The following is a 21,249-nucleotide window of genomic DNA, read 5'->3' on the forward strand; positions in this document are numbered from 1 at the left end:
TTAAAATGGGATTCTGGAGAACAGTTAAAATATAAGGGATTAAAAAATTAGAGATGAATTTTATTTACCTAGCATGTATTCAGTGTTGTACTGTAATAGGGGCATAATCACAAGATTTCCTATTAAAACAATTAATTTCAATCCATACTCCCAGTACATAGTATCTTCTCAAATGCCACCATAATTAAAAGGAGAAAAAATGTAAAATGTTTCTCTCTTAATGACAAAATTAAAAATTCCCTGTCTTGGGCTTCCTTGTGAGTAATGCCTCAATAATGGAGAAACTTTTACCAAATGTAACCACTGTTTCTTTATTCTTACTCAAAAAATGCAAGACATAATATGGGTTCAATCCAGACATTTTGCTCCACAAAAAGACAATATTCCTTCCAAAACTATATTTTAGTTTTTTGTACTATTGTAAATTTGACTATTCTTGTTATCCAGACAAGTGCCTGCTTTTTTTATTATTTTAAATCCTTCCAGATAAAGAGCTGGATAAGTTCATGATCAACAATAACATTTGTCATATAAGCAACAAGAAAGGTAATTGAACATCATGCTACAGGGAATAAATTTATCACAATCAAGGCCTAGGAGGGATTCCATCACCCCCTTGATGAAGGGTATACAGGTGTGTATATTTTTGTTTGTTTGTTTTTGCTTTCTTTTAACACATCAAGTATCAGCACTTTCATGTTTTCATGGTAGATGCTATAGAAAAACTCAAAATAGATTAGTTAGCTGCATAGCTCCTACTAACTTTAATAGGAGTCATGAAGCTAAATTTCCATGCATGATTTTGAAAATAATGTACCCCCTAAGGTAGCTATATCATATGAAATAACAAGTATTCCTGAACCCTAGTGGATCTTTGAATGCAAAGCCATCTACCATCACAGACAGAAACACAGTATAAATACTTAGACTGAAATAACCAATTATATAGAATTACTCCAAGTGTAACAAACTTGGCTACAGTAGAACCTCAGAGTTACAAATACCCCGGAATGGGGGTTGTTCATAACTCTGAAATGTTTGTAACTCTGAATAAAACATTTTGGTTCTTTCAAAAGTTTACAGCTGAAAATTGACTTAATACAACTTTGAAACTTTACTATGCAGAAGAAAAATGCTGCTTTTAACCACCTTAATTTAAATGAAACAAGCACAAAAATGGTTTCCTTACCTTATCAAATCTTTTTTTTTAAACGTTCTCATTTTTTAGTAGTTTATATTTAACAGTACTACACTATATTTGCTTTTTTAAAGTTTTATTTATTTATTTTCTCTGCTGCGACCTGACTGCATAATTCCAGTTCCAAATGAGGTGTGTGGTTGACTGGTCAGTTCATAACTCTGGTGTTTGTAACTCTGAGGTTCTACTATACATTTAGTTAGCTGAGATACTTTTATATTATATGGAGAATGATACCTATTATAATGCTATTAAAAGCTGATCTTGAAATTCATGGGGGCTATTTCAGTCTACAAATAAATTTGACTACAAATCTTTTATAGGTTTCAGAGTAGCAGACGTCTTAGTCTGTATTCGCAAAAAGAAAAGGAGTACTTGTGGCACCTTGGAGACTAACAAATTTATTTGAGCTTAAGCTTTCGTGAGCTACAGCTCACTTCATCGGATGCATTTATATTTATACTAAAAATACCAAAGAATAAATATGCATTTCGAAGGGCAAACCTCATACCAACTGTAGCATGTTTTAAAAATTAATTATTGCTCCCAATCTGCTCTGTCGCATTAGCAATGTGCTAAAAATCAGTTTAAATTTTTTGGACTTCTTTTACCAATTAAGAAAGAAAAATATTGTGAGCAAAATAAAAGGCTTAACTCAATAAATTCAAGTAAGTGTGCACCTCCACCCTCTCTTTTAAAAACCAGAATTGGATTACAAAAATGTTTGTTTAGAAGCTTCTTTTTGAGTGTACAGTATAGAAGACCATGACTATGATGGGTATTTTTAATTAAAAACGCAGGCAGTGGAGCAGAAAAGGGGTCAAACAGATACCTTCATACAAGTGAATTTTGGGACAAAGGGCAGACATCAAGCTTTTTTTTTCCTTCCACACTGACGCATTTACTAATTCAGAAATTATTCTAGTATATCATGAGAAATCCAATCCTTGAAAAACATTACCTAGTGGCTATAAAACTGTAATTCATAGTTTTTTATATATATAGTTTGTATTGACCCCCAATGTTCCTAAATTACATTTTTCTCTTCAGTGAAATAAACTGTAGATGAGAAATTACCTAGCTCATGCTTCTGTGGTAATGGTAGAGACAATCTTCTAAAGAGGGAGGCACCAAAATAAAGGGCACTAATTGGTTGGTACCTCCTACTTTTAAATATGTTTTTTTTTATTACTCCATATAAAAATATTGGCACTCCCCCTCCCGAAGTTCCCACAAACAAAGGGTCTCCTCTCACATGGTTAGGGAGGCACTGCACACACCACCCCCACCACTCACTGAGGTAACAAGATGACAAAAGCTTTGTAAAAAGAATGTAATAAATACAAACATACACCGCATGTTCAGTACAATACTCCCCAATACATTTATTGTAATATTTCTCAGTACTAGCATAGAGGAGACCAGGAAATCTGGGGAGAGATGTGGAAAAGGTAAACTAGTAATGAGGTAAGACCATACAATAACATGTTACTAGATCTACGCAGATTAAATCATAATGAACAAATTCTATACAAATGAATCATTTTTCATAAAAGTCTCCAAAGGAATGAAGCATTAAGGAAATGACCTGAGACAAAAATATAAAAACTATATGTAACACTACAACATTTTTATGATAATGCCCCATTTTAAAACATTTTCATGACAAAATACTTTATCTCAGAATGATTTCTGAGCACTCAGTGATTAGTAATGTTCACCTAATGGTTAATAATGACATGCTTATATATCTATATATATAGACACCAATATATTTTCATTAGAGTAAATATGCTCTAAATGTATTGCTGTAGCCAATAAATGCTTACTAACGCTTCGCTATTCTGAAGGAAATCTTTAGTTATCTATATCGATTTGCACTGAGTGAATTACACACTTGGAAGTAAAATATTTAAGGACATATACTTTAACTGCATGTTTAATCCTATATGTGTGCACACATATAAATGAAAACGTGCACACAGACTGAAGGCCGTACATAATCCATGGATAATAACAATTTGCACCTCTTATAGTACCCTTCAATTTAAGAAGTCAGTTAATTAATCAATCCTCAACACTTCAAAAGTTACAAAGTTATTTGTCTACTATCCCACGGTACAGCACTTATAGAGCTGGGATAAGAATCCAGGAGTCCTGGCACTATCAGCCTCAAAGACTAACATGGTCACTAAAATGCAATTCTAGTGTTGGTTTTCTGTACAGTATTAGAATTATAGACTATTTACCACCAGGGGTCATGGTGGGTAAGGTCTCTCTAGTATCCTGGGACTGACATGGCTACAACTACACTACGTATTTATCACAGGCACATACAGAGAAGAGAGTGAGAGAGAGAGAACGCCTCAATTTCCTCCCCACCCCACAATTCCTAGGAAGGTGCCATCACAGCCATGATGTATTAAACCCATACCTTTTATTCCATAATCTGATAGAATCTACTGATATAAACCTGTTGATATGTGTGGTCCTTGCACAAAGCAATTATATTAAATAGCTACTTCTGAATTTAAGCGATTTACTGAGGCAGATTTATTTTTAATTCGTTAAAGCTCAATTGCTTCAGATGTGACACGATCAGATTGACCGTCCTGCACCTTTACGCAGTGGGGGCGTGTTTGGCTGGCTGGCTGAGTGAAAGGAACAGTGCTCTGTGGCTGGTGGGGCGGGGGGGAAATGAAAACTGCTGCAAAAAGAGGTTAGCATGGTTGCTGACATCCCTTAGGACTGCGGGGTTCAAAAGGGGTAGGTCGGCCTCTAAAGCCTCTCTTTTTACATGGACCAAGGCTGAAGCAGGACCCACCCTCCCTCCTTTTTAGGTGGTAAAATACCAGGTTTGGTCAACACCTGCTGTGGGCATTACGCTAGCTGTCCCTTTTTTTAGTGGGGCTGGGAAGGAATTTTTCTCTTACCACCATATTGGCTTGGATGCAATTTGGGGTTTTTTTGCCTTCTCTACAGCGGGTTTCAGGAAAGATTTCTGTTCATGCATGGCATGACGGGCGGTAGGCCATATGTCGCAACTCATTATTTAAGTGTAGGGCAGATGTCCACTGCGGGTAGTCCATAGGAAAGGTATACAGTGACCAGATAAATGGCCTGGGAAAGGACTTAAAAAGAGATGTTCATTAAAGGAACGAACGGGGTGCGGTTGGGGACTCCTATAAGTGGTATGTCAGGGAGCCAACACCCTATTCTTATAGCCCACTTTAACCCTCCTAAGAGTGGGGTGGATGGTAAGGTTCCGGCAATGGATTTGTTGGATGGACCTGGATGGAAAAAGAAGGGAAGCTGGTAAAAGCCCCCTGGGTAATTATGGAATAAACATGAGGTTACCAGCACCATACACCATCCGCTGGGTAGTCCCACACATCTAATAATAAACTGGCAGCCGATTAAATCCATGTCAAATGTCTCCAGTCCTTATTTCCATGTAGCCAGACAAGTGCTAATAATGATTATCAGAGTGGCCTTTGTGAATCCCACCTTCTGCTGCTATGGCAAGTTAGAAGATGTAGGCCACAAACTTGCAGACTGCAGTTATCAGCAAGGGTTGCTGGTTCCTCATGGATTTGCATAATGCCCTTCCCTCAGCTATTGAATGGTTAAGACACTTAGACTGACATGCTTGACTTGATCATCTATGTAGATGCAATTACAATATATATTTTAACTTGAACTAGGGATGAGGCAAAGTCATTTCCCCTAGTTTTAAACACACAAATGTCAAGGGTTTAAAAATTAAATCAGAATTTGAATAACTTTGTGGGTGTCTTCTAAGTAGGAGAATGAAAAAACAGGAGCAGAAATGGGATAAAGAATAAAAATCCAATGTGAAAACTGGGTGACAAATGGAGCAGAGACTGGACCGCATGAAAAAATAAATGGAGACACAGAGAAAGGGGAAGAGAACAGTTCTAATGAAAACATTAATACATATAATACAGAACACCCACTTGTGCCAACATAGCTTTTGCAGGGGGGAGGGAGGGACTTCTTCACTCTCTCTCCTCAATCAGGCTTCCCATAAGTTAGAAAAAGGATTCTGTTTATTTTAAACTGACGTGCCTTTGTGGGGAGGCAGGAAACAGATTTAACTAAAATGAAGTGAGTTCACAAAATAGATTTTAAAAAGCCTTTAAACATAGAGACTACTTCGAGAGGATTTCTGAGCTCCTTAACTATACTGGGATCAGCCACCTCTACCTCTAAATGCTAAGTGAAATTATATGTCTTTCTTATCAAATCCTAAAGGAAGAATAGAAAAGAAACAAATCAGCTGTGGAACACAAAGACAGACATGTTGCTATGAAATACCTTTTTCTACAAACTATATTGCTATACATTTTAAAGGAAACACACAAAAAAAGGCTCCAATGGGATCATCATAACAATCTAAGTAATACCAAGTGTATTCCATAATTGCTGATCTAATTAAACACAAAATTTTGTCATGAAACAGCTAAGATGTGTTATATAGGTTATATGTGTAGCAAAGACCACAGAAGCAAGGAAATGAAAAGTTAAGCCATCTAATAGCAATACCTTCTATTTCTCCACTCAAAGGCACACACCTTACTACTACCACAATTCTCATCCACCACAACCTTAAAATTCTGCCCTATCCCACCAAAGGATGCCAGCCTTCCACCACCCCCTTTTACCAAATTATCCTTTCCAAACACACCAGACTTTTCCTCAGCCTTCATTTCAGCCTATCAACCACACTAACTTTTCTCTACACTATTAGTTGTATCCACTGGTATACTACGTTGATGTGTTGGTGAGTAGGAAGTGTGATGGAGGGGATGTTGGAAGGCTGTAGTCAGATAAATTGTATGGGTAGCACTCTTAACTGTTTCACAGCTAAGTTTGTGTGTATTAACTTCCTAATTTTTCAAAATATTTAAGCATTAAAGGCTCCCTGCATGCAAATCCCCATTTCTCTTTTCACTTCAAGTCCCCCACAACCTCAATATAATAGTCAGTAGCAGTTTTGAACCAATTAACTTTCTATGGTTTATCAAAGAAAAGCTCTCCCTCCTCCCCCCGCACTGACGAACCAAAGGAAGTTTGTATGCAGTGTTATATCTATGTCAGTCCCAGGATATGAGAGAGACAAGGTGGGTGAGGTAATATTTTTATTGGACCAACTTCTGTTGAAGAGAGAGACAAGCTTTCGAGACATACAGAGCTCTTTCTCAGGTCTGGGAAAGGCACTCAGGCTATGTCTACACTAGAGACCTTACAGCGGCACATCTTTTTTACCAACGCAGCTGTGCTGCTATAAGATCTCGTGTAGCCCCTCTCATGTAGGGCTCTCCCGTCAACATAATTAAACCACTCCCAATAAGTAGCGGCAATTACGTCGGCAGGAGAAGCTCTCCTGCCAGCATAACGCAGTGCACACTATCATTTATGCTGGCAAAACTTATGCTGCTCAGGGGTAGTGTAGCCATGGCCTCAGTCTCACAGCTAAATACAAAGTTGAACAGATAGTTTAGCATAAGTAGTTAGCACATATCGTAAGGGACCACTTAAGTTGAAGTGGCCTGTTAACACCCCTTGAGTCATAGGGCAAAAAAGGAGGGGGGGCATTAATGGGTTAGAAGGGGCGCCAGAACAAGGGCCATGGGCCCATGGCTCTCCCACTTTTTGAAAGTGGAGGTCCACTTTTCACCATGGGCCTCTCCCCCTGCCCCTCCTCTTCCCCCTGAGGCCCTGTCCCCTGGCCAAGCCCCCAGATCATGTCACTGTCCCCTGAGCCTCCTGCCTCAGGCAGATGGAAGGTCTACAGCTCCCCACAGCTGCTCAGGCAGCTCTTACTATGGCCGGACTGCGGCTCCGAGGCCCTGCCTCCTGGCCAGAACTGAGTCAGGGTAAGAGCTGCCCGGGCAGCTGTGGGGAGCCATGGACCCTCCACCTGCGCTGAGTGGCAAACCAGGGGCAAGGACACAAGCCTGGGACAACTCTCAGCCCCCACCTTGGGCAGGTGGAGGGGCCCGGGCTCCCCAGTCCCACTCTGGCTTCTGGCTTGGCTGGGGATGGGGCCATGGAGGACACAGGGCCCCTTGGATCCCCCACTTTTGAGAAGGCACCACCGCCCTGAGGGTTAGATTGTTGTAATAAACTCTAAATCCAGTATCTTTATTAAGACTGTGATTTTTAGTGTCTGGCAAAGTTACAAATTTAAGCTTCCAGGCTTGTCTTTTGAAAGTGTTGTGCAGGCTTCCTTTGAGGATGAGACTGATAGGTCAGATACAGAGTCATCGCTTTGTGAAAAATGTTCACCCACAGGTGATAGGAAAATGATGAGACAAAAGCACCCTGTGTGAGTTCATTCAAGGGAGTAGTGATTGTCTGGTTTCACCCACGTAGTTGTATTGGGGTATTTAGTGCACTAGATGAGGTAGACCACATGTTGTGATAGGCATGTGTAGGATCCTGGCAAGCCCTGGCACAAATTAAGCACTGAAGATTTCTAACCACAGAATGAAGTTCTGGAACAGCCTTCCAAGGGGGGGAGTGGGGGAAAAAAAACCTAACTAGTTTCAAGACTGAGCTTGGTAAGTTTATGGAGGGGATGGTATGAGGAGACTGCCTACAATGGCATGTAGCTGATCTGTGACTGCTGCAGGAAATATCTCCAATGGCTGGTGAGGGGACACTAGAAGCAGTTCAGATTTCAGGTAATCTGACCTCCTGCACATTGCAGACCACAGAACCTCACCCACCCACTCCTGTAATACACCCATAATCTCTGGCTGATTTAGGGGAGGGTCCAGAGTTACTACAGAGAATTCTTTCCCAGGTGTCTGGCTGGTGGGTCTTGCTCACATGCTCAGGCTCTAACGGATCACTGTATTTAGGGTTGGGAAGGAATTTCCCCCCAGATCAGATTGGTAGAGATCTGGGGGCGGGGGTGAAGGGGAGGGGAGTGTTCACCATCCTCTGCAGCATGGGGCACTGGTCACTTGCAGGTTTAAACTAGTGTAAATGGCGGATTCTCTGTAACTTGAAGTCTAAATCATTATTTGTGTTCATCAGTAACTCAGAGGTTCTGTAGCCTGCAATGTGCAGGAGGTCAGAGTAGAGGATCATGATGGCCCCTTCTGACCTTAAAGTATGAGAGTCTAAAGAGAGCCATCAGTAGTACTATTTATGACATACAATAGTACAACTGATTTCCTTATGACTGGTACCAAACATTAGTACTATCCGGCTTCCAAAATGTGTTAGTTAGGCAGATGGTACCCAGTAATATTCACTGATGCAAAGGCAAGAGCATGATCCTCTAATGCTAAAATGCCTAGAAAATGGAATTATTATGATGAACTTTTATCATCTTGTATTGATTCATGATTGACAGCTTTTCAGATTTAGCTTGGTTGCAGGGCAGACGCTTATAAAAAAGGATAAAGAACTTGGACTTCTAAAGGCTGAACAAACAAGTGGGAAATATAAAAAGATTATATTGTAATGAGTTACATATTGCATAACAGTAGTTGAGATAATCATGGTGTAATTAGATGTGTTCTTGACCTAACTCTGTCAATATCCACTGAGTGTATTGTGTCTGAGGACCAATTTGGGGTGAAAGGGAGAAGAGGAAGAAGGAAAGACAACAGATTTGTCTCTTATTGAGTACTTGTGTGTTCAGTGCTGCGCAAAACATCTGTAACACAGTGGGCCAAATCAGGTCCAGCCAAGCTACACTGAGCATAGGGCAAGAGGGGGTACTGCATTACATGTGGTTTTATGCTACCTTTTGGCTCCCTGTTACTGGGGCTAGCCAGGGACCAATTTAACTGCAGGCATAACTTACAGCACAGCTGCTTCATCAGAGTGCAGCAGTGCTCCAGCCATGATCCCTTCCATAGTAAAACCTCCTCTTTGGGGAGCTGGGAGGTAGGTGGCAGATAATTACTATACCAGCTCTGAACTACCCAGGGATTAGATTACCCCAAGGGTGGAGAAGGCTCAGGAGACCAGTGCAGATACTTTTACTTACTTTTTGAGCCATCAATCAGCCTAAAGGGACATAACAGAGCTGAAGATCAAACCCTCATATTCCATTTGCAATTCACCACTTGAGTGTTGCTTCTGTACTCCACATGACCAGAACAATTTAATTCCATATTCACAATGACTTACAGTGCACCCTCTAATCATATTTACATGTCCCCATGTAAACGAACCTCTAAGAAAATAGACCTGGCATGCCGTATATTATTAACCTACAGTTGCCATTGTGATCCCTCTGCATGCCGCCCAATAAAACCTAGCAATCAATAAATACACCTGCTCTATATACCCAATTTAAAAACATATTCTATTTAACTTCACTAAGTAACACTGGAATCAAAAATTGCTCTGTGAAAATTAACCTAATTAAACATGTGTCCCAGTAATTAAGCACCATTTAGCTGTAAAGACTGAGAAATCCACTTAATTAAATAGATTTACACAATGTTGTCTGGTTTAGGTTTGGATTCTTTGAAAGGGCATTTCAGTGTCTTGACAGTATAATGCAAATGCCTTTATGTGTGCTCCCTTTTATTCCTAAGACCTTGAATTCAACCTGTAGAAAGGCTTAAATAATAGAATCCAAAGCGATTATGATGCATGAATAAGAAGTTTATTCACTCACTATCTGGCATATTTTCTTTCTTTGAAGTTGATTTTATACAAGGCTATCAGCAATGCGCCAGAAAGAAATGTAATAAATGGTATTGCAAATTTAGCATTAACACCACCAGGGGGCAATAATGCCTGTGCAAAACTATTCAAGTAACTTTTTATGAGACCCTTCCTAAATCCAGTCTTCTTTTTATACTAGACCAAACCTTGTGACTTTGTGTTTTTGTGTCATGCCACTAGATTGTGAAATTCTCATCCATTGGCTACTAGAATGTGTAAATCTGCTGGGCAATTTAAATCTCTCTTAAAGACTTATTATTTGACTTGGCTTTTAATTAGAATCTTTTATGCTGCTAAAGGAGCAACTACCCATTTCAGATTAACTAGCTGAATTACAAAGTGATTTACAACGAATGTCATGAAAAAACCTAAATAAATAATATTGAAATAAAAATAAGTTAAACAAACAATATTATTTTCCCACTGACTCTTATTTCTGCCGCAGGAATGTAGTGATTATTTTTATTGCATTTGGATTCTAAGACAACTAAACCTTAAATACATTCAACACTAATTAAGCAGTCATCATGCCTCCTGGGAAAATAATCACCAAATTAAGGGGAAAAGAATGGTTTTAGATAGCATTTTTTAAGAGTTCACAATAAGTTCTCACCAATTAGCTGTTATCTATAGATGGTACAACATATAATACACAGAAAATAACCTGCATTAATTATATCTTTCATGACAATAAAAGTCACAATAAAGCAATGGAAAGACTGATGACCACTAGTTTCAGAGATTTTTGAGAACAATGTAGCATTTTTTCTAGTAAAAAACAACAAAAGACCTAAAATATTTGTACTGCAGAATCCACAGGGAACAATATTGTACCAAAAAGCATTATGAATAGTGTTCAGCATAGTAAAAACCTTTATCACCTATCACTTACCATTATAAAATAATACACCTTTAAACATTACCTAACTAATCCTCACTGCAGCCCTGTGAGGTAGGTAAACATAATTATCCCCATTTTACAAATGGAGAGAGTATGCCATAGTGGTAAAATGACTTGCCCAAGTCCATACAGCGAGTTAGTATCAAAATCTGTATTAGAACCTAGGAGTTCCCATTTCCCTTTGATTGGCAATAGATAAATATGATACAGTATTTGTCAGTAAATGAGGGGCTTGATCCAAAGCCCACTGAAATCAATGGACAGATTCCATTGGATCAGGCCCTAGATGAGAATTTCTATGAAAAGTGATGTCTCCCTGTTCTAGTTGGAAAATTGTGAGGATGCAACCAGTATCTATGTAGGTTATAAAAAGACAAAGACCTATTCCAAAATTAGAGGATCCTAACTTAAGGAAAGTCTTTGTCAGAAATCTGATGGAGTTTTATTATGATAGCATCTTCAAATTCACGTTAATTAAAAGGGGGTACTAGCATCTATTTCAGTTAAACCTTTGTGATAATCAGGATCCAGACACTCCACTATGAAGTAGCTTTCAAAGCTGCCAAGAAGAGAGCATACACTTGCCTTCCAATGTAAACAGTGGATATGTTCTTCCTGCATTTTGAAAGAGAATGAGAGGACAAATAGAAATGAGATGGAGCTGCAAAATTCAGAGCTGGATTTTGAGCACCTCAAGCCCCACCCACATTTTAGGGATGTTCGAACTAAAAATGCTGGCTCATGCCCATCTCTAAAATAAAAGCCCTTATTATTTCTGCCAAGGTTCCTTCCCCACTCTGAACTCTAGGGTACAGATGTGGGGACCTGCATGAAAGACCCTTACCTGAAAGGCCTTACCTGATCACTCTGGTTACAGTACCTTAGAGACTAACCACAAGTACTCCTTTTCTTTTTGCGAATACAGACTAACAAGGCTGTTCCTCTGAAATCTGGTTACAGTGTGTATGGTAACACCCATTGTTTCATATTCTCTATGTATATAAATCTCCCCACTGTATTTTTCACTGAATGCATCCGATGAAGTGAGCTGTAGCTCACAAAAGCTTATGCTCAAATAAATTGGTTAGTCTCTAAGGTACCACAAGTACTCCTTTTCTTTTTGCGAATACAGACTAACACGGCTGCTACTCTGAAATATGACAGAACAAAGGTCCATCAAGTTCAGCATCCTTCCCATACCTGGATGCTGTAAAGTAGTATGCATACCAACTCATAATGAATCTGGTCAACTGTGCTGCATTACCTTGTGTATTTGGGGCGGTAGATTCTTCTTGAACCTAACCAATTTATGCTCTAAACTTTGAGAAATTATAGCTCCCATAATTTTCACGCTAACTAGTGTGACTGGTACACTACACATTTCTTATTCCCAGAAGCATCTAACACTCTTTCTTTTTAGCCTTTATTAGATCTTGAAGTACTAAGGAGAAGTGGTGACCAAAATTGAACACTACAGTTTTCAGGATATTGACTTATGGTACCGTTTGTCTGCATAGTATCATTATAATATTTTCTATGTTATTTTCTGTCCCTACCTTAATACAGTTTAATGTCTTATTTTTTTTTATCCCTGCCATCACCCATCAAACAGATTTCTTTACTCAAGTGTTTACAAAAATGTCTAGATCATTTTTGTGAGCGGTTACTCTAAGTCAGTTTACACATAGTTTAAACTGTTCCTTCCAAGGTGCCCTATCTTGCATTTATTTCTGTTACATGGTTCTCCATCTGCTTTATCATGTTTGCTCAATTATCTAGCTTTCCTATTTTCAACTGAACGAATGCGGTCTCATTAGCAAATTTTGTCACATCACTATTTACCACACCCTTCTAGACCATTCATATAGCAAACATACACCCTGATAGGAATCCTTGAGACATGCTGAGGTATTGGCACCTTCTTCCTGCTCTTAATTTCTTACCTCTTAAGACATTCGAGAATACAACCTAATCAGAACTGATTATATGTGTGTGTCAAAACAGAACATCTAAATAGTGACCTGGATATGAGGTTCCTTCACATTGGTGATCATGAAGAGACATATTGCATAGCATTAAACCCTTGGGAAACACATGTAGTTTACAAGCTTGTATTACATAACAGCCTGAAAGAATTCTGTATGTATACAAGTCCATGGCAGACAACTGCACCAAGATGCAAATTCAGTTTTTTGCTGTGTGTACACAGTACCTAGCACAATGCGGACCTAGTTCCTCACTAAGGCTTCTAAGCACGACAGTAATATAAACAACAATCACAAAAGTCAAAATAACAGTCTTTAAATATAAATTGCACCCTCACATTAATAGGGTGTCATTTACCATTTCCCACACTGACTAGCATTTAATGCATGTACAACTAGAACAAAATTCATAGTCTATGATACATAGGTTTTGAGTGTGAACTTTACCTGTCTGTTTTCTTGTAACCAGATATCAAGCTATAGGATACTGCATAGAGGAAAGCTATTCTGCTGCTTCACAATGGCAGACAGATGAGGTAGGTCTCAGTTAATCCAGCTCAAGAGTATATAAAAATGAAAGCTTCTCTAAGGCAAAAGAGAGAAGTAGGAGGAGAAATCCTATGAACAGCCAAGCACAGAGTGCTCAAAAATAGTTTAAATACATTGTTACTTGTTAAAAATATTGGATAGGAAAATGAGTTTTGGACAATAACCAAATGTGAAAGTGCTGTGTTTAAAGAAGGGGATAGTGAACAGCTACTGTACCAGCTAACAGGCCAGACTAGGTGGTCAGGTAGAAATACAGAGGGGAAAAACAAGGTAGTTCATCTTTCTTCTTATATTCTGGCCACCTTTAGGAGTAAACAGACCCAGCTAGGGAAACTGGAAATGTGTTAGAGTCCTGTTGGGCCTTACAAGGAAATATGTATTTTTTAGGGTTGCCTCCTGTTTAGATTTCCCTAGGATCAACCCTTTTTGAAGTAGCTGTCCCTGGAAATCTGTAAGTTACAGCTGTCCAGTTTCATGGGTTTAAGTTCATCTCAGATGCCCTAGAGGTGGCAACTTTACTATTTGTCTTTTAGAGTAGTGAATGGCAGTTGTATTATCAATCAGCTCGCGCAGCCCTCCTCCAGGTATCAAAGTCATCACTATTCTCATGCATACTCAGTTCACAAGTTGACCACCTGTGGACACAAGCAGTAGTTGTGCCTTTTCCTATTTCAGAGCACAAAGCATTAAAGGGCTTGGGATAAGAGATAAGAAGACTGTCACCTAAACAGGGGCAACACATTCAGAATAATACATCTAGATATATAATTCCCAAATAACTCCAAAGGACCTATGTCAGTGTACTAGACGAAACAGTGTGGGTACAGAACACAGCTAATGGTAACAGGCATAACAAAATGTTTATTCAGTCAAGTAAATACTATGTATTTGTAAATATAAACACACACACACACACCCCAAAATTGCAGGTGCCGATCACTTAAATGCATAGTTATATAATGTGTATGGAATTTAAGAGCAACGAAATAAAAAAATATTTAAAGGAAAGAACACAAAGATTCCAATTAACAATCCTGGAAATTTAAATATTAAGCCTGTTTAAATTAATTTTAGATTAATACCTTCTGTAACTTCAGTGACTGTTTTAAAATGACGTCAGTGGAGTTAGATGAGGCATTAGTTTGGTCACGTGTTCAGAACTTGCAGTACTGTATACTCTTACCCCCATCCTCAGGGAGCTCAGGAGATCACCTAGTCCAACCCCCTGCTCAAAGCAGGACCAATCCCCATTTTTTGCCCCAGATCAACTTAACAGCCCCCTCAAGGATTGAACTCACAACCCTGGGTTTAGCAGGCCAATGCTCAAACCACTGAGAATAAAAAAAAACATTTAGTATCTGAATTGTTGTAGACATTTAGCAAAGACATGGAGTTTTAGGCTAATAACCCTCACATATACTTTTGCACTAGTTGTTGGGGGAGGTAAGTTATGATAAAGCACACCTTATCTTTATACTTGGACAGGGGAGCTAATTACCATTTCTTTATTCCAACTATTTCTATTAATTTCATTGGGCTTATTTCATGAACCTTTCAACTGACTGCTTTTATAAGTGCTGACTGAATTTGATATGTGAGTAGTTCTTGCCCATTAGCAGTCTACTTGAGAAGTGTTCCTTCCTCATCACTGATATCTTTTCCAAGCCTTGTGTTGTTTAGTATTGTACTATCAAAGTAAAATATGGCTACAACCACGTAATTCTTAAAGGTTTAATTATTAAATAGACATAATAAAAATGTACATTTTAGTTTTTAAGATCTAGTTTAGATAGAAAAAATATATCACAAACAAGAATAACTTGCTTGATACTATGTAGCAAATAATTTGCAGAGGAAATAGGGACACCTTTTGATTGTATACTTTAACAAGCACTGTGTGGTTCCTTATGTAGATCAACAGTGCTCTGGTAGATATATTTAGGCAACCTTCTCAATTTAGGGGCATAATACTCAACTAAAGACATAAGTCTAATGCAGAGGCAAGTTAGGTGAAATGATAATATATATACTCTGCAGGGTTTGTCAGCTTAGATTTTAAAATTCAGCGCCTGATTTGACTGCATATTTATGATTAGACTGTGGTGTTACACTAGAATCATAGAATTCAGGGTTGGAAGGGACCTCAGGAGGTCATCTAGTCCAACCCCCTGCTCAAAGCAGGACCAATCCCCAATTTTTGCCCCAGATCTCTAAATGGCCCCCTCAAGGATTGAACTCACAACCCTGGGTTTAGCAGGTCAATGCTCAAACCACTGAGCTACCCCTCCCCCTACAGTGAACATTGTCCAAGAAATTAGATTTGTTTAAAGATGAAAAATATGTATAAGAACAAGGGATTGGATAGTTTAGTCTTTATGCATGCCTTAGGTATGGTGGAAGAACAGGTTATTTAAGAGTAGCGCGCAAACATATATTACTAAAATAATATTCTTCACAAAAAACGGGTTAAATGTGGCTTTATTGATTTTTAGAGTGTTTATATTTTTAACTGTATCATAAGTGGGGCTGGTAGCGCTGCTTAATACAAAAGTTGCCTGACACTTCATTATAAGACCTTGCTTTCAGCTTACAACTTTGCCAAACTTTACCAATGGGGGCTGCTTTTTTACATGCCAGGTGTCTGACTCAGGCTGAATTGTTTTGGAACCTTTTCTTCATTTCAAATGTATTCAATTAATTCAGTCCAATGATTAGTTGATTCAATTTTTTAAAAATATCTACTGGGATTTGAAATAGCAGGAAAGCTTGTTTTCTTCTTCCCATCTATGAATAAAATCTAGATCTGAGAACAATATCTACCAATTCTAAAATTTTGAAGGACATGGTAACCAGAAAATCAGTCTAATTCACTAACTGCAGTTAATACTTCCTTAGTGTACTATGTCAGTTATGTATCTAGCACTTTTAAGGTTGTTTTGTTCAATAAAAATGTCATTTTAAAAATGCAGAAAAATATTTTAATTTAACTTAAATTTTTATCTCAACAGAGCTTGACGCAAATCACAAGAAATTAATTAGCATCTGGAAAATAAGAAATGCATCATTCACCATTTTCTATCATAATAAAAATGCACAAATTAAGAAGCAATTTAAGTTACATAATTGCTTAAATAAATGTGTATAAATATAACGTATCGTCCTAGTTAGTAAAAAACAAACAACAAATTTAGTGTAAAGGCTACCCCCTTTAGTTTCAAATCAACATGTTTTAATGGTTACCAACTAATGAGAATGAACCTTTGTTTAGGAAAACAACTAAAAAGTACAAATGCAAAGCATGACTAAAATTGATTATTTAATACAAAGTTTCCAGCTTGCTGATTTAAATCATAATTTAAATTGCTCTGATTTGAACCAATCCACCCTGCTGCCACATCATATTGCTTACTGCTCTGAGCAGAGGTATAGTACATACTACACTAGCATTTGCTGCCCACGAGCCATGTTCCTTGTAGGAATGATGGGTATGCCAGTGTGCTCCCCGGTATACTTTCTTCAGTGCTATAGTTGGCCAGTCAGGGTATATTACCTTTATATCCTGTCCTGTTCTTTTCTCCATAGAAAGAGGCTTCCCTTCTTTCTATTGTGAACCAGGTGAAGGAAATATTACTTGCAACTCTTAAGTATAGTGCTTAGACATATGGGGATGAAGCAAAGTTATTGTTGGGAGCCTGAACACTGAATTACCTCGTGTTTTTTGCAGCTTGTTCAGCTCCTCAACGTTATTGTAATTTTTTTTTCAACTGGTGTTTAGATTATTTTTGAAAGTAGTATTTCCATTAAAATATACACTGAAGATCTTCTCAATTAAATATACTGAAAGAGTGCCTTTCAAAGATAGTAATGTTGGCTACGCTATTAAACCTATAATATTTTATTTCTCTTCACTCCCATCTGTAAAATTGAGATAATGATATTTAACTCATTTGTAGAGCACTTTGAGATCTACTGATGAAAAGCACTATATCAGAGCTGGGTATTATTATTCCATCTTTTACATTACTTCTGTGTCTCAACATTATTGCACCAGGAGCTGTAAAACTTCTTTCTCTCTTAAAAAGTATGAGATGTAAATGCAGAAAAATGTACTGTACTGATAAGACATTTGTGCTAGTTCAAATTCCATTAAAACAAATCAAACTTGTGTGCCATTCACTTCAAAGGAAATTCCGCCCACTGTAGAAATTGCTAAGAAACATGGATTAAAAAAACCTTAGCAATGCACCCATTGATCAGATACAGTAACTGTTCTTCAAAGTGAAGTATACTGAGTGCTTTATATCTTTATTAATAAACCAAAAGAGTTTAATCAGCTTACAGCTGCCTACATTTTTTTTTTTAAATTAAGCCAGTTTCTCTCTGCAACTTGGCAAAAATCCTGTGAAACCAAGCTAAACCTCCTTATTTTTGCCAGTTCAATAATTGCAGCCTAATGCAGTTGAATTATTTTTGACAGAAAAATATCCCCTGCAAGATGAGAACCTGCAGGCCAAGTTTCAGCACAATCTGTTTTCAAACTATGGAGATATTAACTTCCTCGGCAACCTTTGGCACACGGCCTGTCAGGGAAATCCACTGGCGGACCGGGACGGTTTGTTTACCTACAGCATCCACATGTTCGGCCGATTACAACTCCCACTGGCCACAGTTCGCCAGTCCAGGCCAAAGGGGGCTGCGGGAAGCAGTGTGGCCCAAGGGATGTGCTGGCTGCCACGTCCCGCAGTCCCTATTGGCCTGGAATGGTGAATCGTGGCCAGTGGGAGCTGCGATCGACTGAACCTGCGGACACGGCCTGTAAACAAACTGGCCCAGCCCACCAGTGGATTTCGCTGATGGGCCACGTGCCAAAGGCAGCCGATCCCTGTAACACTAAGGGTTTCCAGAGGAACACCCTGGAGCCCATGGACTACTAATGCCAATTTCAGCAACATTTTGTCTGCAGGTAGCACTGTCCCCATCATTGCCAGTTCAACAGTATTATTTCAGCGGCTCCCGCTAAAGAGCTAATCATCTCATCTCAATGACAGTCTCTCAAAAACAGCAGTGATGCAACAACATGGCATAGGAACTCAGCTCTTTCTGCAGGTCTTAAGTTCATTATAACATTTTGATCTAAAAGTGGCACTGAACTCAATTATACTATACTACCTAATGAGATATGGTGGATGGAGAGGAGTCCCTAGGCCCATAACTAACTCTTCATAGCCATGCTGTATGTACAGTATCAAATTATAACATTTTCTGTCAAAATCATAGCATATTAAAACAATCATATCTCCAACTACATACCCATTAGTATCTATTTACGCATGTAATCATTTTAGTGGTTGAATAGCAAGTAGATCCTTAAGTCAAGAAGGTTATTTTCCACTCACTTGTCCCTTACTTCTGCTTTATCGGTCTTGAGAGATGATGCAACATCTTACGGCAGGGCTCATAAGAAAAACAACTAGAAGAACAGAGTCCAAACAGGAATGCCCCTGAATATGCTCAGATCCCAACTGACAGGTCTGGATCTATCTCCAAAGTTTTAGTTCAAGATCCAAATTCCAGAAAATGATAGTTTTAAATTTCAGGATTCCCTCCACTTCATTGCCTAACTGAAAGAGGTTACTGTTCTTTCAAATCCAATGGGCATCTCCTGTAAAGTAGTAGCTGACCCAATCCCATCCCCACAGCAGGGATTAAATGCCAGCAGGGACCAGCACAGTTCAATCCCTGCAGCTAACACTGCTGGAACTACAAATCAGAGGCCCTTGTAAGGTTGTGATGGAACAAAAACACCTGACCCCCACATGCTAATATTGCAAGTATCTGGATCCAGATCCCACCAGGTCATCTCAAGGATAATCTTCAAAACTGCTTAAGCTAATTTTTCTGCTTGTAATAAATACACTTTGCTCTTCCTTTAAAGTGTAGCTGCAGTAGTTAGCCATGAAACATAACTAAAGAAAGAGAATTTCCAATGGAGCACAAAACTATCTGTGGCCTCGGTTCTAATTATTAATCATCTCCATGTTTGCTTCATACATAACTTTCCTCCTGATTTCCTTGAGTCCCGTCCCCTACCGACAGCAAAAAAGACCCAAATCCTGTATTTCATGCAGGATCCTTGTGCTCACATGGAACTCAGTGGTCGAGCCAGAGTTTGCCAGTTTAGACATAGGAAAAGAGACAGCAAAAAATAAAAAATAAATATTGCCATAGGAGTGAGCAAGCATATGTATTATACACTACAGGTCTGTTTAGCCTTCCTCTCTGCCTTGCCTTATCTTCACCATTTCATTATGATGCAATGGAAACCCATCAAAGTCTGTGCTAATGATAAACCGTCATGACAATGACTGATAACGTTTTGAAGAAGAAATGCAGTGTTCTTTAGTAACCTTGGTAGCACAGTCACTTTCACTGAATATAATACAGCCAAAAAGCAACCTTTTCTGCTTCACAAAATGATACTTAGCGGTGGAATGTAAGGAATTAAACTTCAATGTCTTATTTTTATACATGTAGATGAGCTAAAGTACATGCAGAGATGCTGCTTTTCCAGAATGAATAGTATTGTGTTTTATGTTCAAGAACATTAAAAAGAACAACTGAATGGATATAAAAAGTATTTTAGCTCCATAAGATAGTTAATTGCTTTCAGCAATTACATTGCTAATGATGTATACAAAAATGTCTTTGTTAACCTTAAACTGTAATATTAAATGCTTTTGATCTGAATGTTAACATTCAAATCTTGTTCATGTATCAAAATTAAACTTTGCAAATTAGTATCTAGGTTTTTCTGATGCTATGTCTAACCTTTATAACCCCAGCCTGGCTTGAAATCATTATAGGAATCTTTTCCACTCTTCAGTTCACTTAACAGATTTTACATATATTTTTTCTACCTATGACGGTTTATAAACTGTGAAATTATTGCCCAACAGGGAGAGAACTAATATTAGTACCACTTCCAACTAACTTTCCTCTTTAAGTGGGGGCAAAAGACTTATCTGGCTTCAAGACTGAGCTTGATAAATTTATGCAAGGGATGATATGATGGGATAGCCTAATTTTGGCAATTAATTGATCTTCAACTATTAGCAGTAGATATGCCCAATGGCCTGTGATGGGATGTTAGATAGGGTGGGATCTGAGTTACTACAGAGTGTCTGGGTGTCTGGCTGGTGAATCTTCCCACATGCTCAGGGTTTAGCTGATCACCATATTTGGGGTCGGGAAGGAATTTTCCTCCAGAGCAGATTGGCAGAGGCCCTGGGGTTTTTTTGCCTTCCTCTGCAGCATGGGGCACGGGTCACTTGCTGGAGGATTCTCTATACCTCAAAGTCTTTAAACCATGATTTAAGAACTTCAATAGCTCAGACATAGATTAGCAGTTTGTTACAGGAGTGGGTGGGTGAGATTCTGTGGTCTGCGTTGTGCAGGAGGTCAGACTAGACAATCATAATGGTCCCTTCTGACCTTAAAGTCTATAATTCTATGATTCTATGAAATTGTAATGCCAAACACTACAATACATTGGCTTTCTGCCATATTTACAATTAGGAATTGTTTTATTTGATTATGTATACTTTGTATCTTCATATAACTGTATGTAAATATTTTAGAGAGCTCTTGTTTAAGAATTAGAAATACAGAAGAGCCTTATAGTTGCAATGTATATTTCTTAACCTTACTGGACCACTGGACATATTAAAACAGAAAAATGCATTATTTGTGAATGACAGATGAGAAATTATATTCAAGAATTGGTGATCCTTGAATAGACTACCAGAATATTTTGATGAAGAACAGTTGAATCATTAATAATTGTAACTAATTTCAGAAACAGACCTGGATATTAAATACTCCAAATTTGGGTAGAA

The 21,249-nt window shown here is 38.4% G+C and overlaps 1 protein-coding gene across 7 annotated transcripts in view; it reads right to left on the minus strand.

Moving 5' to 3' along the window:
• Positions 1-21,249, minus strand: part of CACNA2D3 (calcium voltage-gated channel auxiliary subunit alpha2delta 3) — a 729,133-nt gene that overhangs the window by 494,351 nt on the left and 213,533 nt on the right. The gene's annotated exons all lie outside the window — the stretch shown is intronic.

This window comes from Caretta caretta, chromosome 7 (genome assembly GCF_965140235.1).
Source record: "Caretta caretta isolate rCarCar2 chromosome 7, rCarCar1.hap1, whole genome shotgun sequence".
Lineage (NCBI taxonomy): Eukaryota > Metazoa > Chordata > Testudines > Cheloniidae > Caretta > Caretta caretta.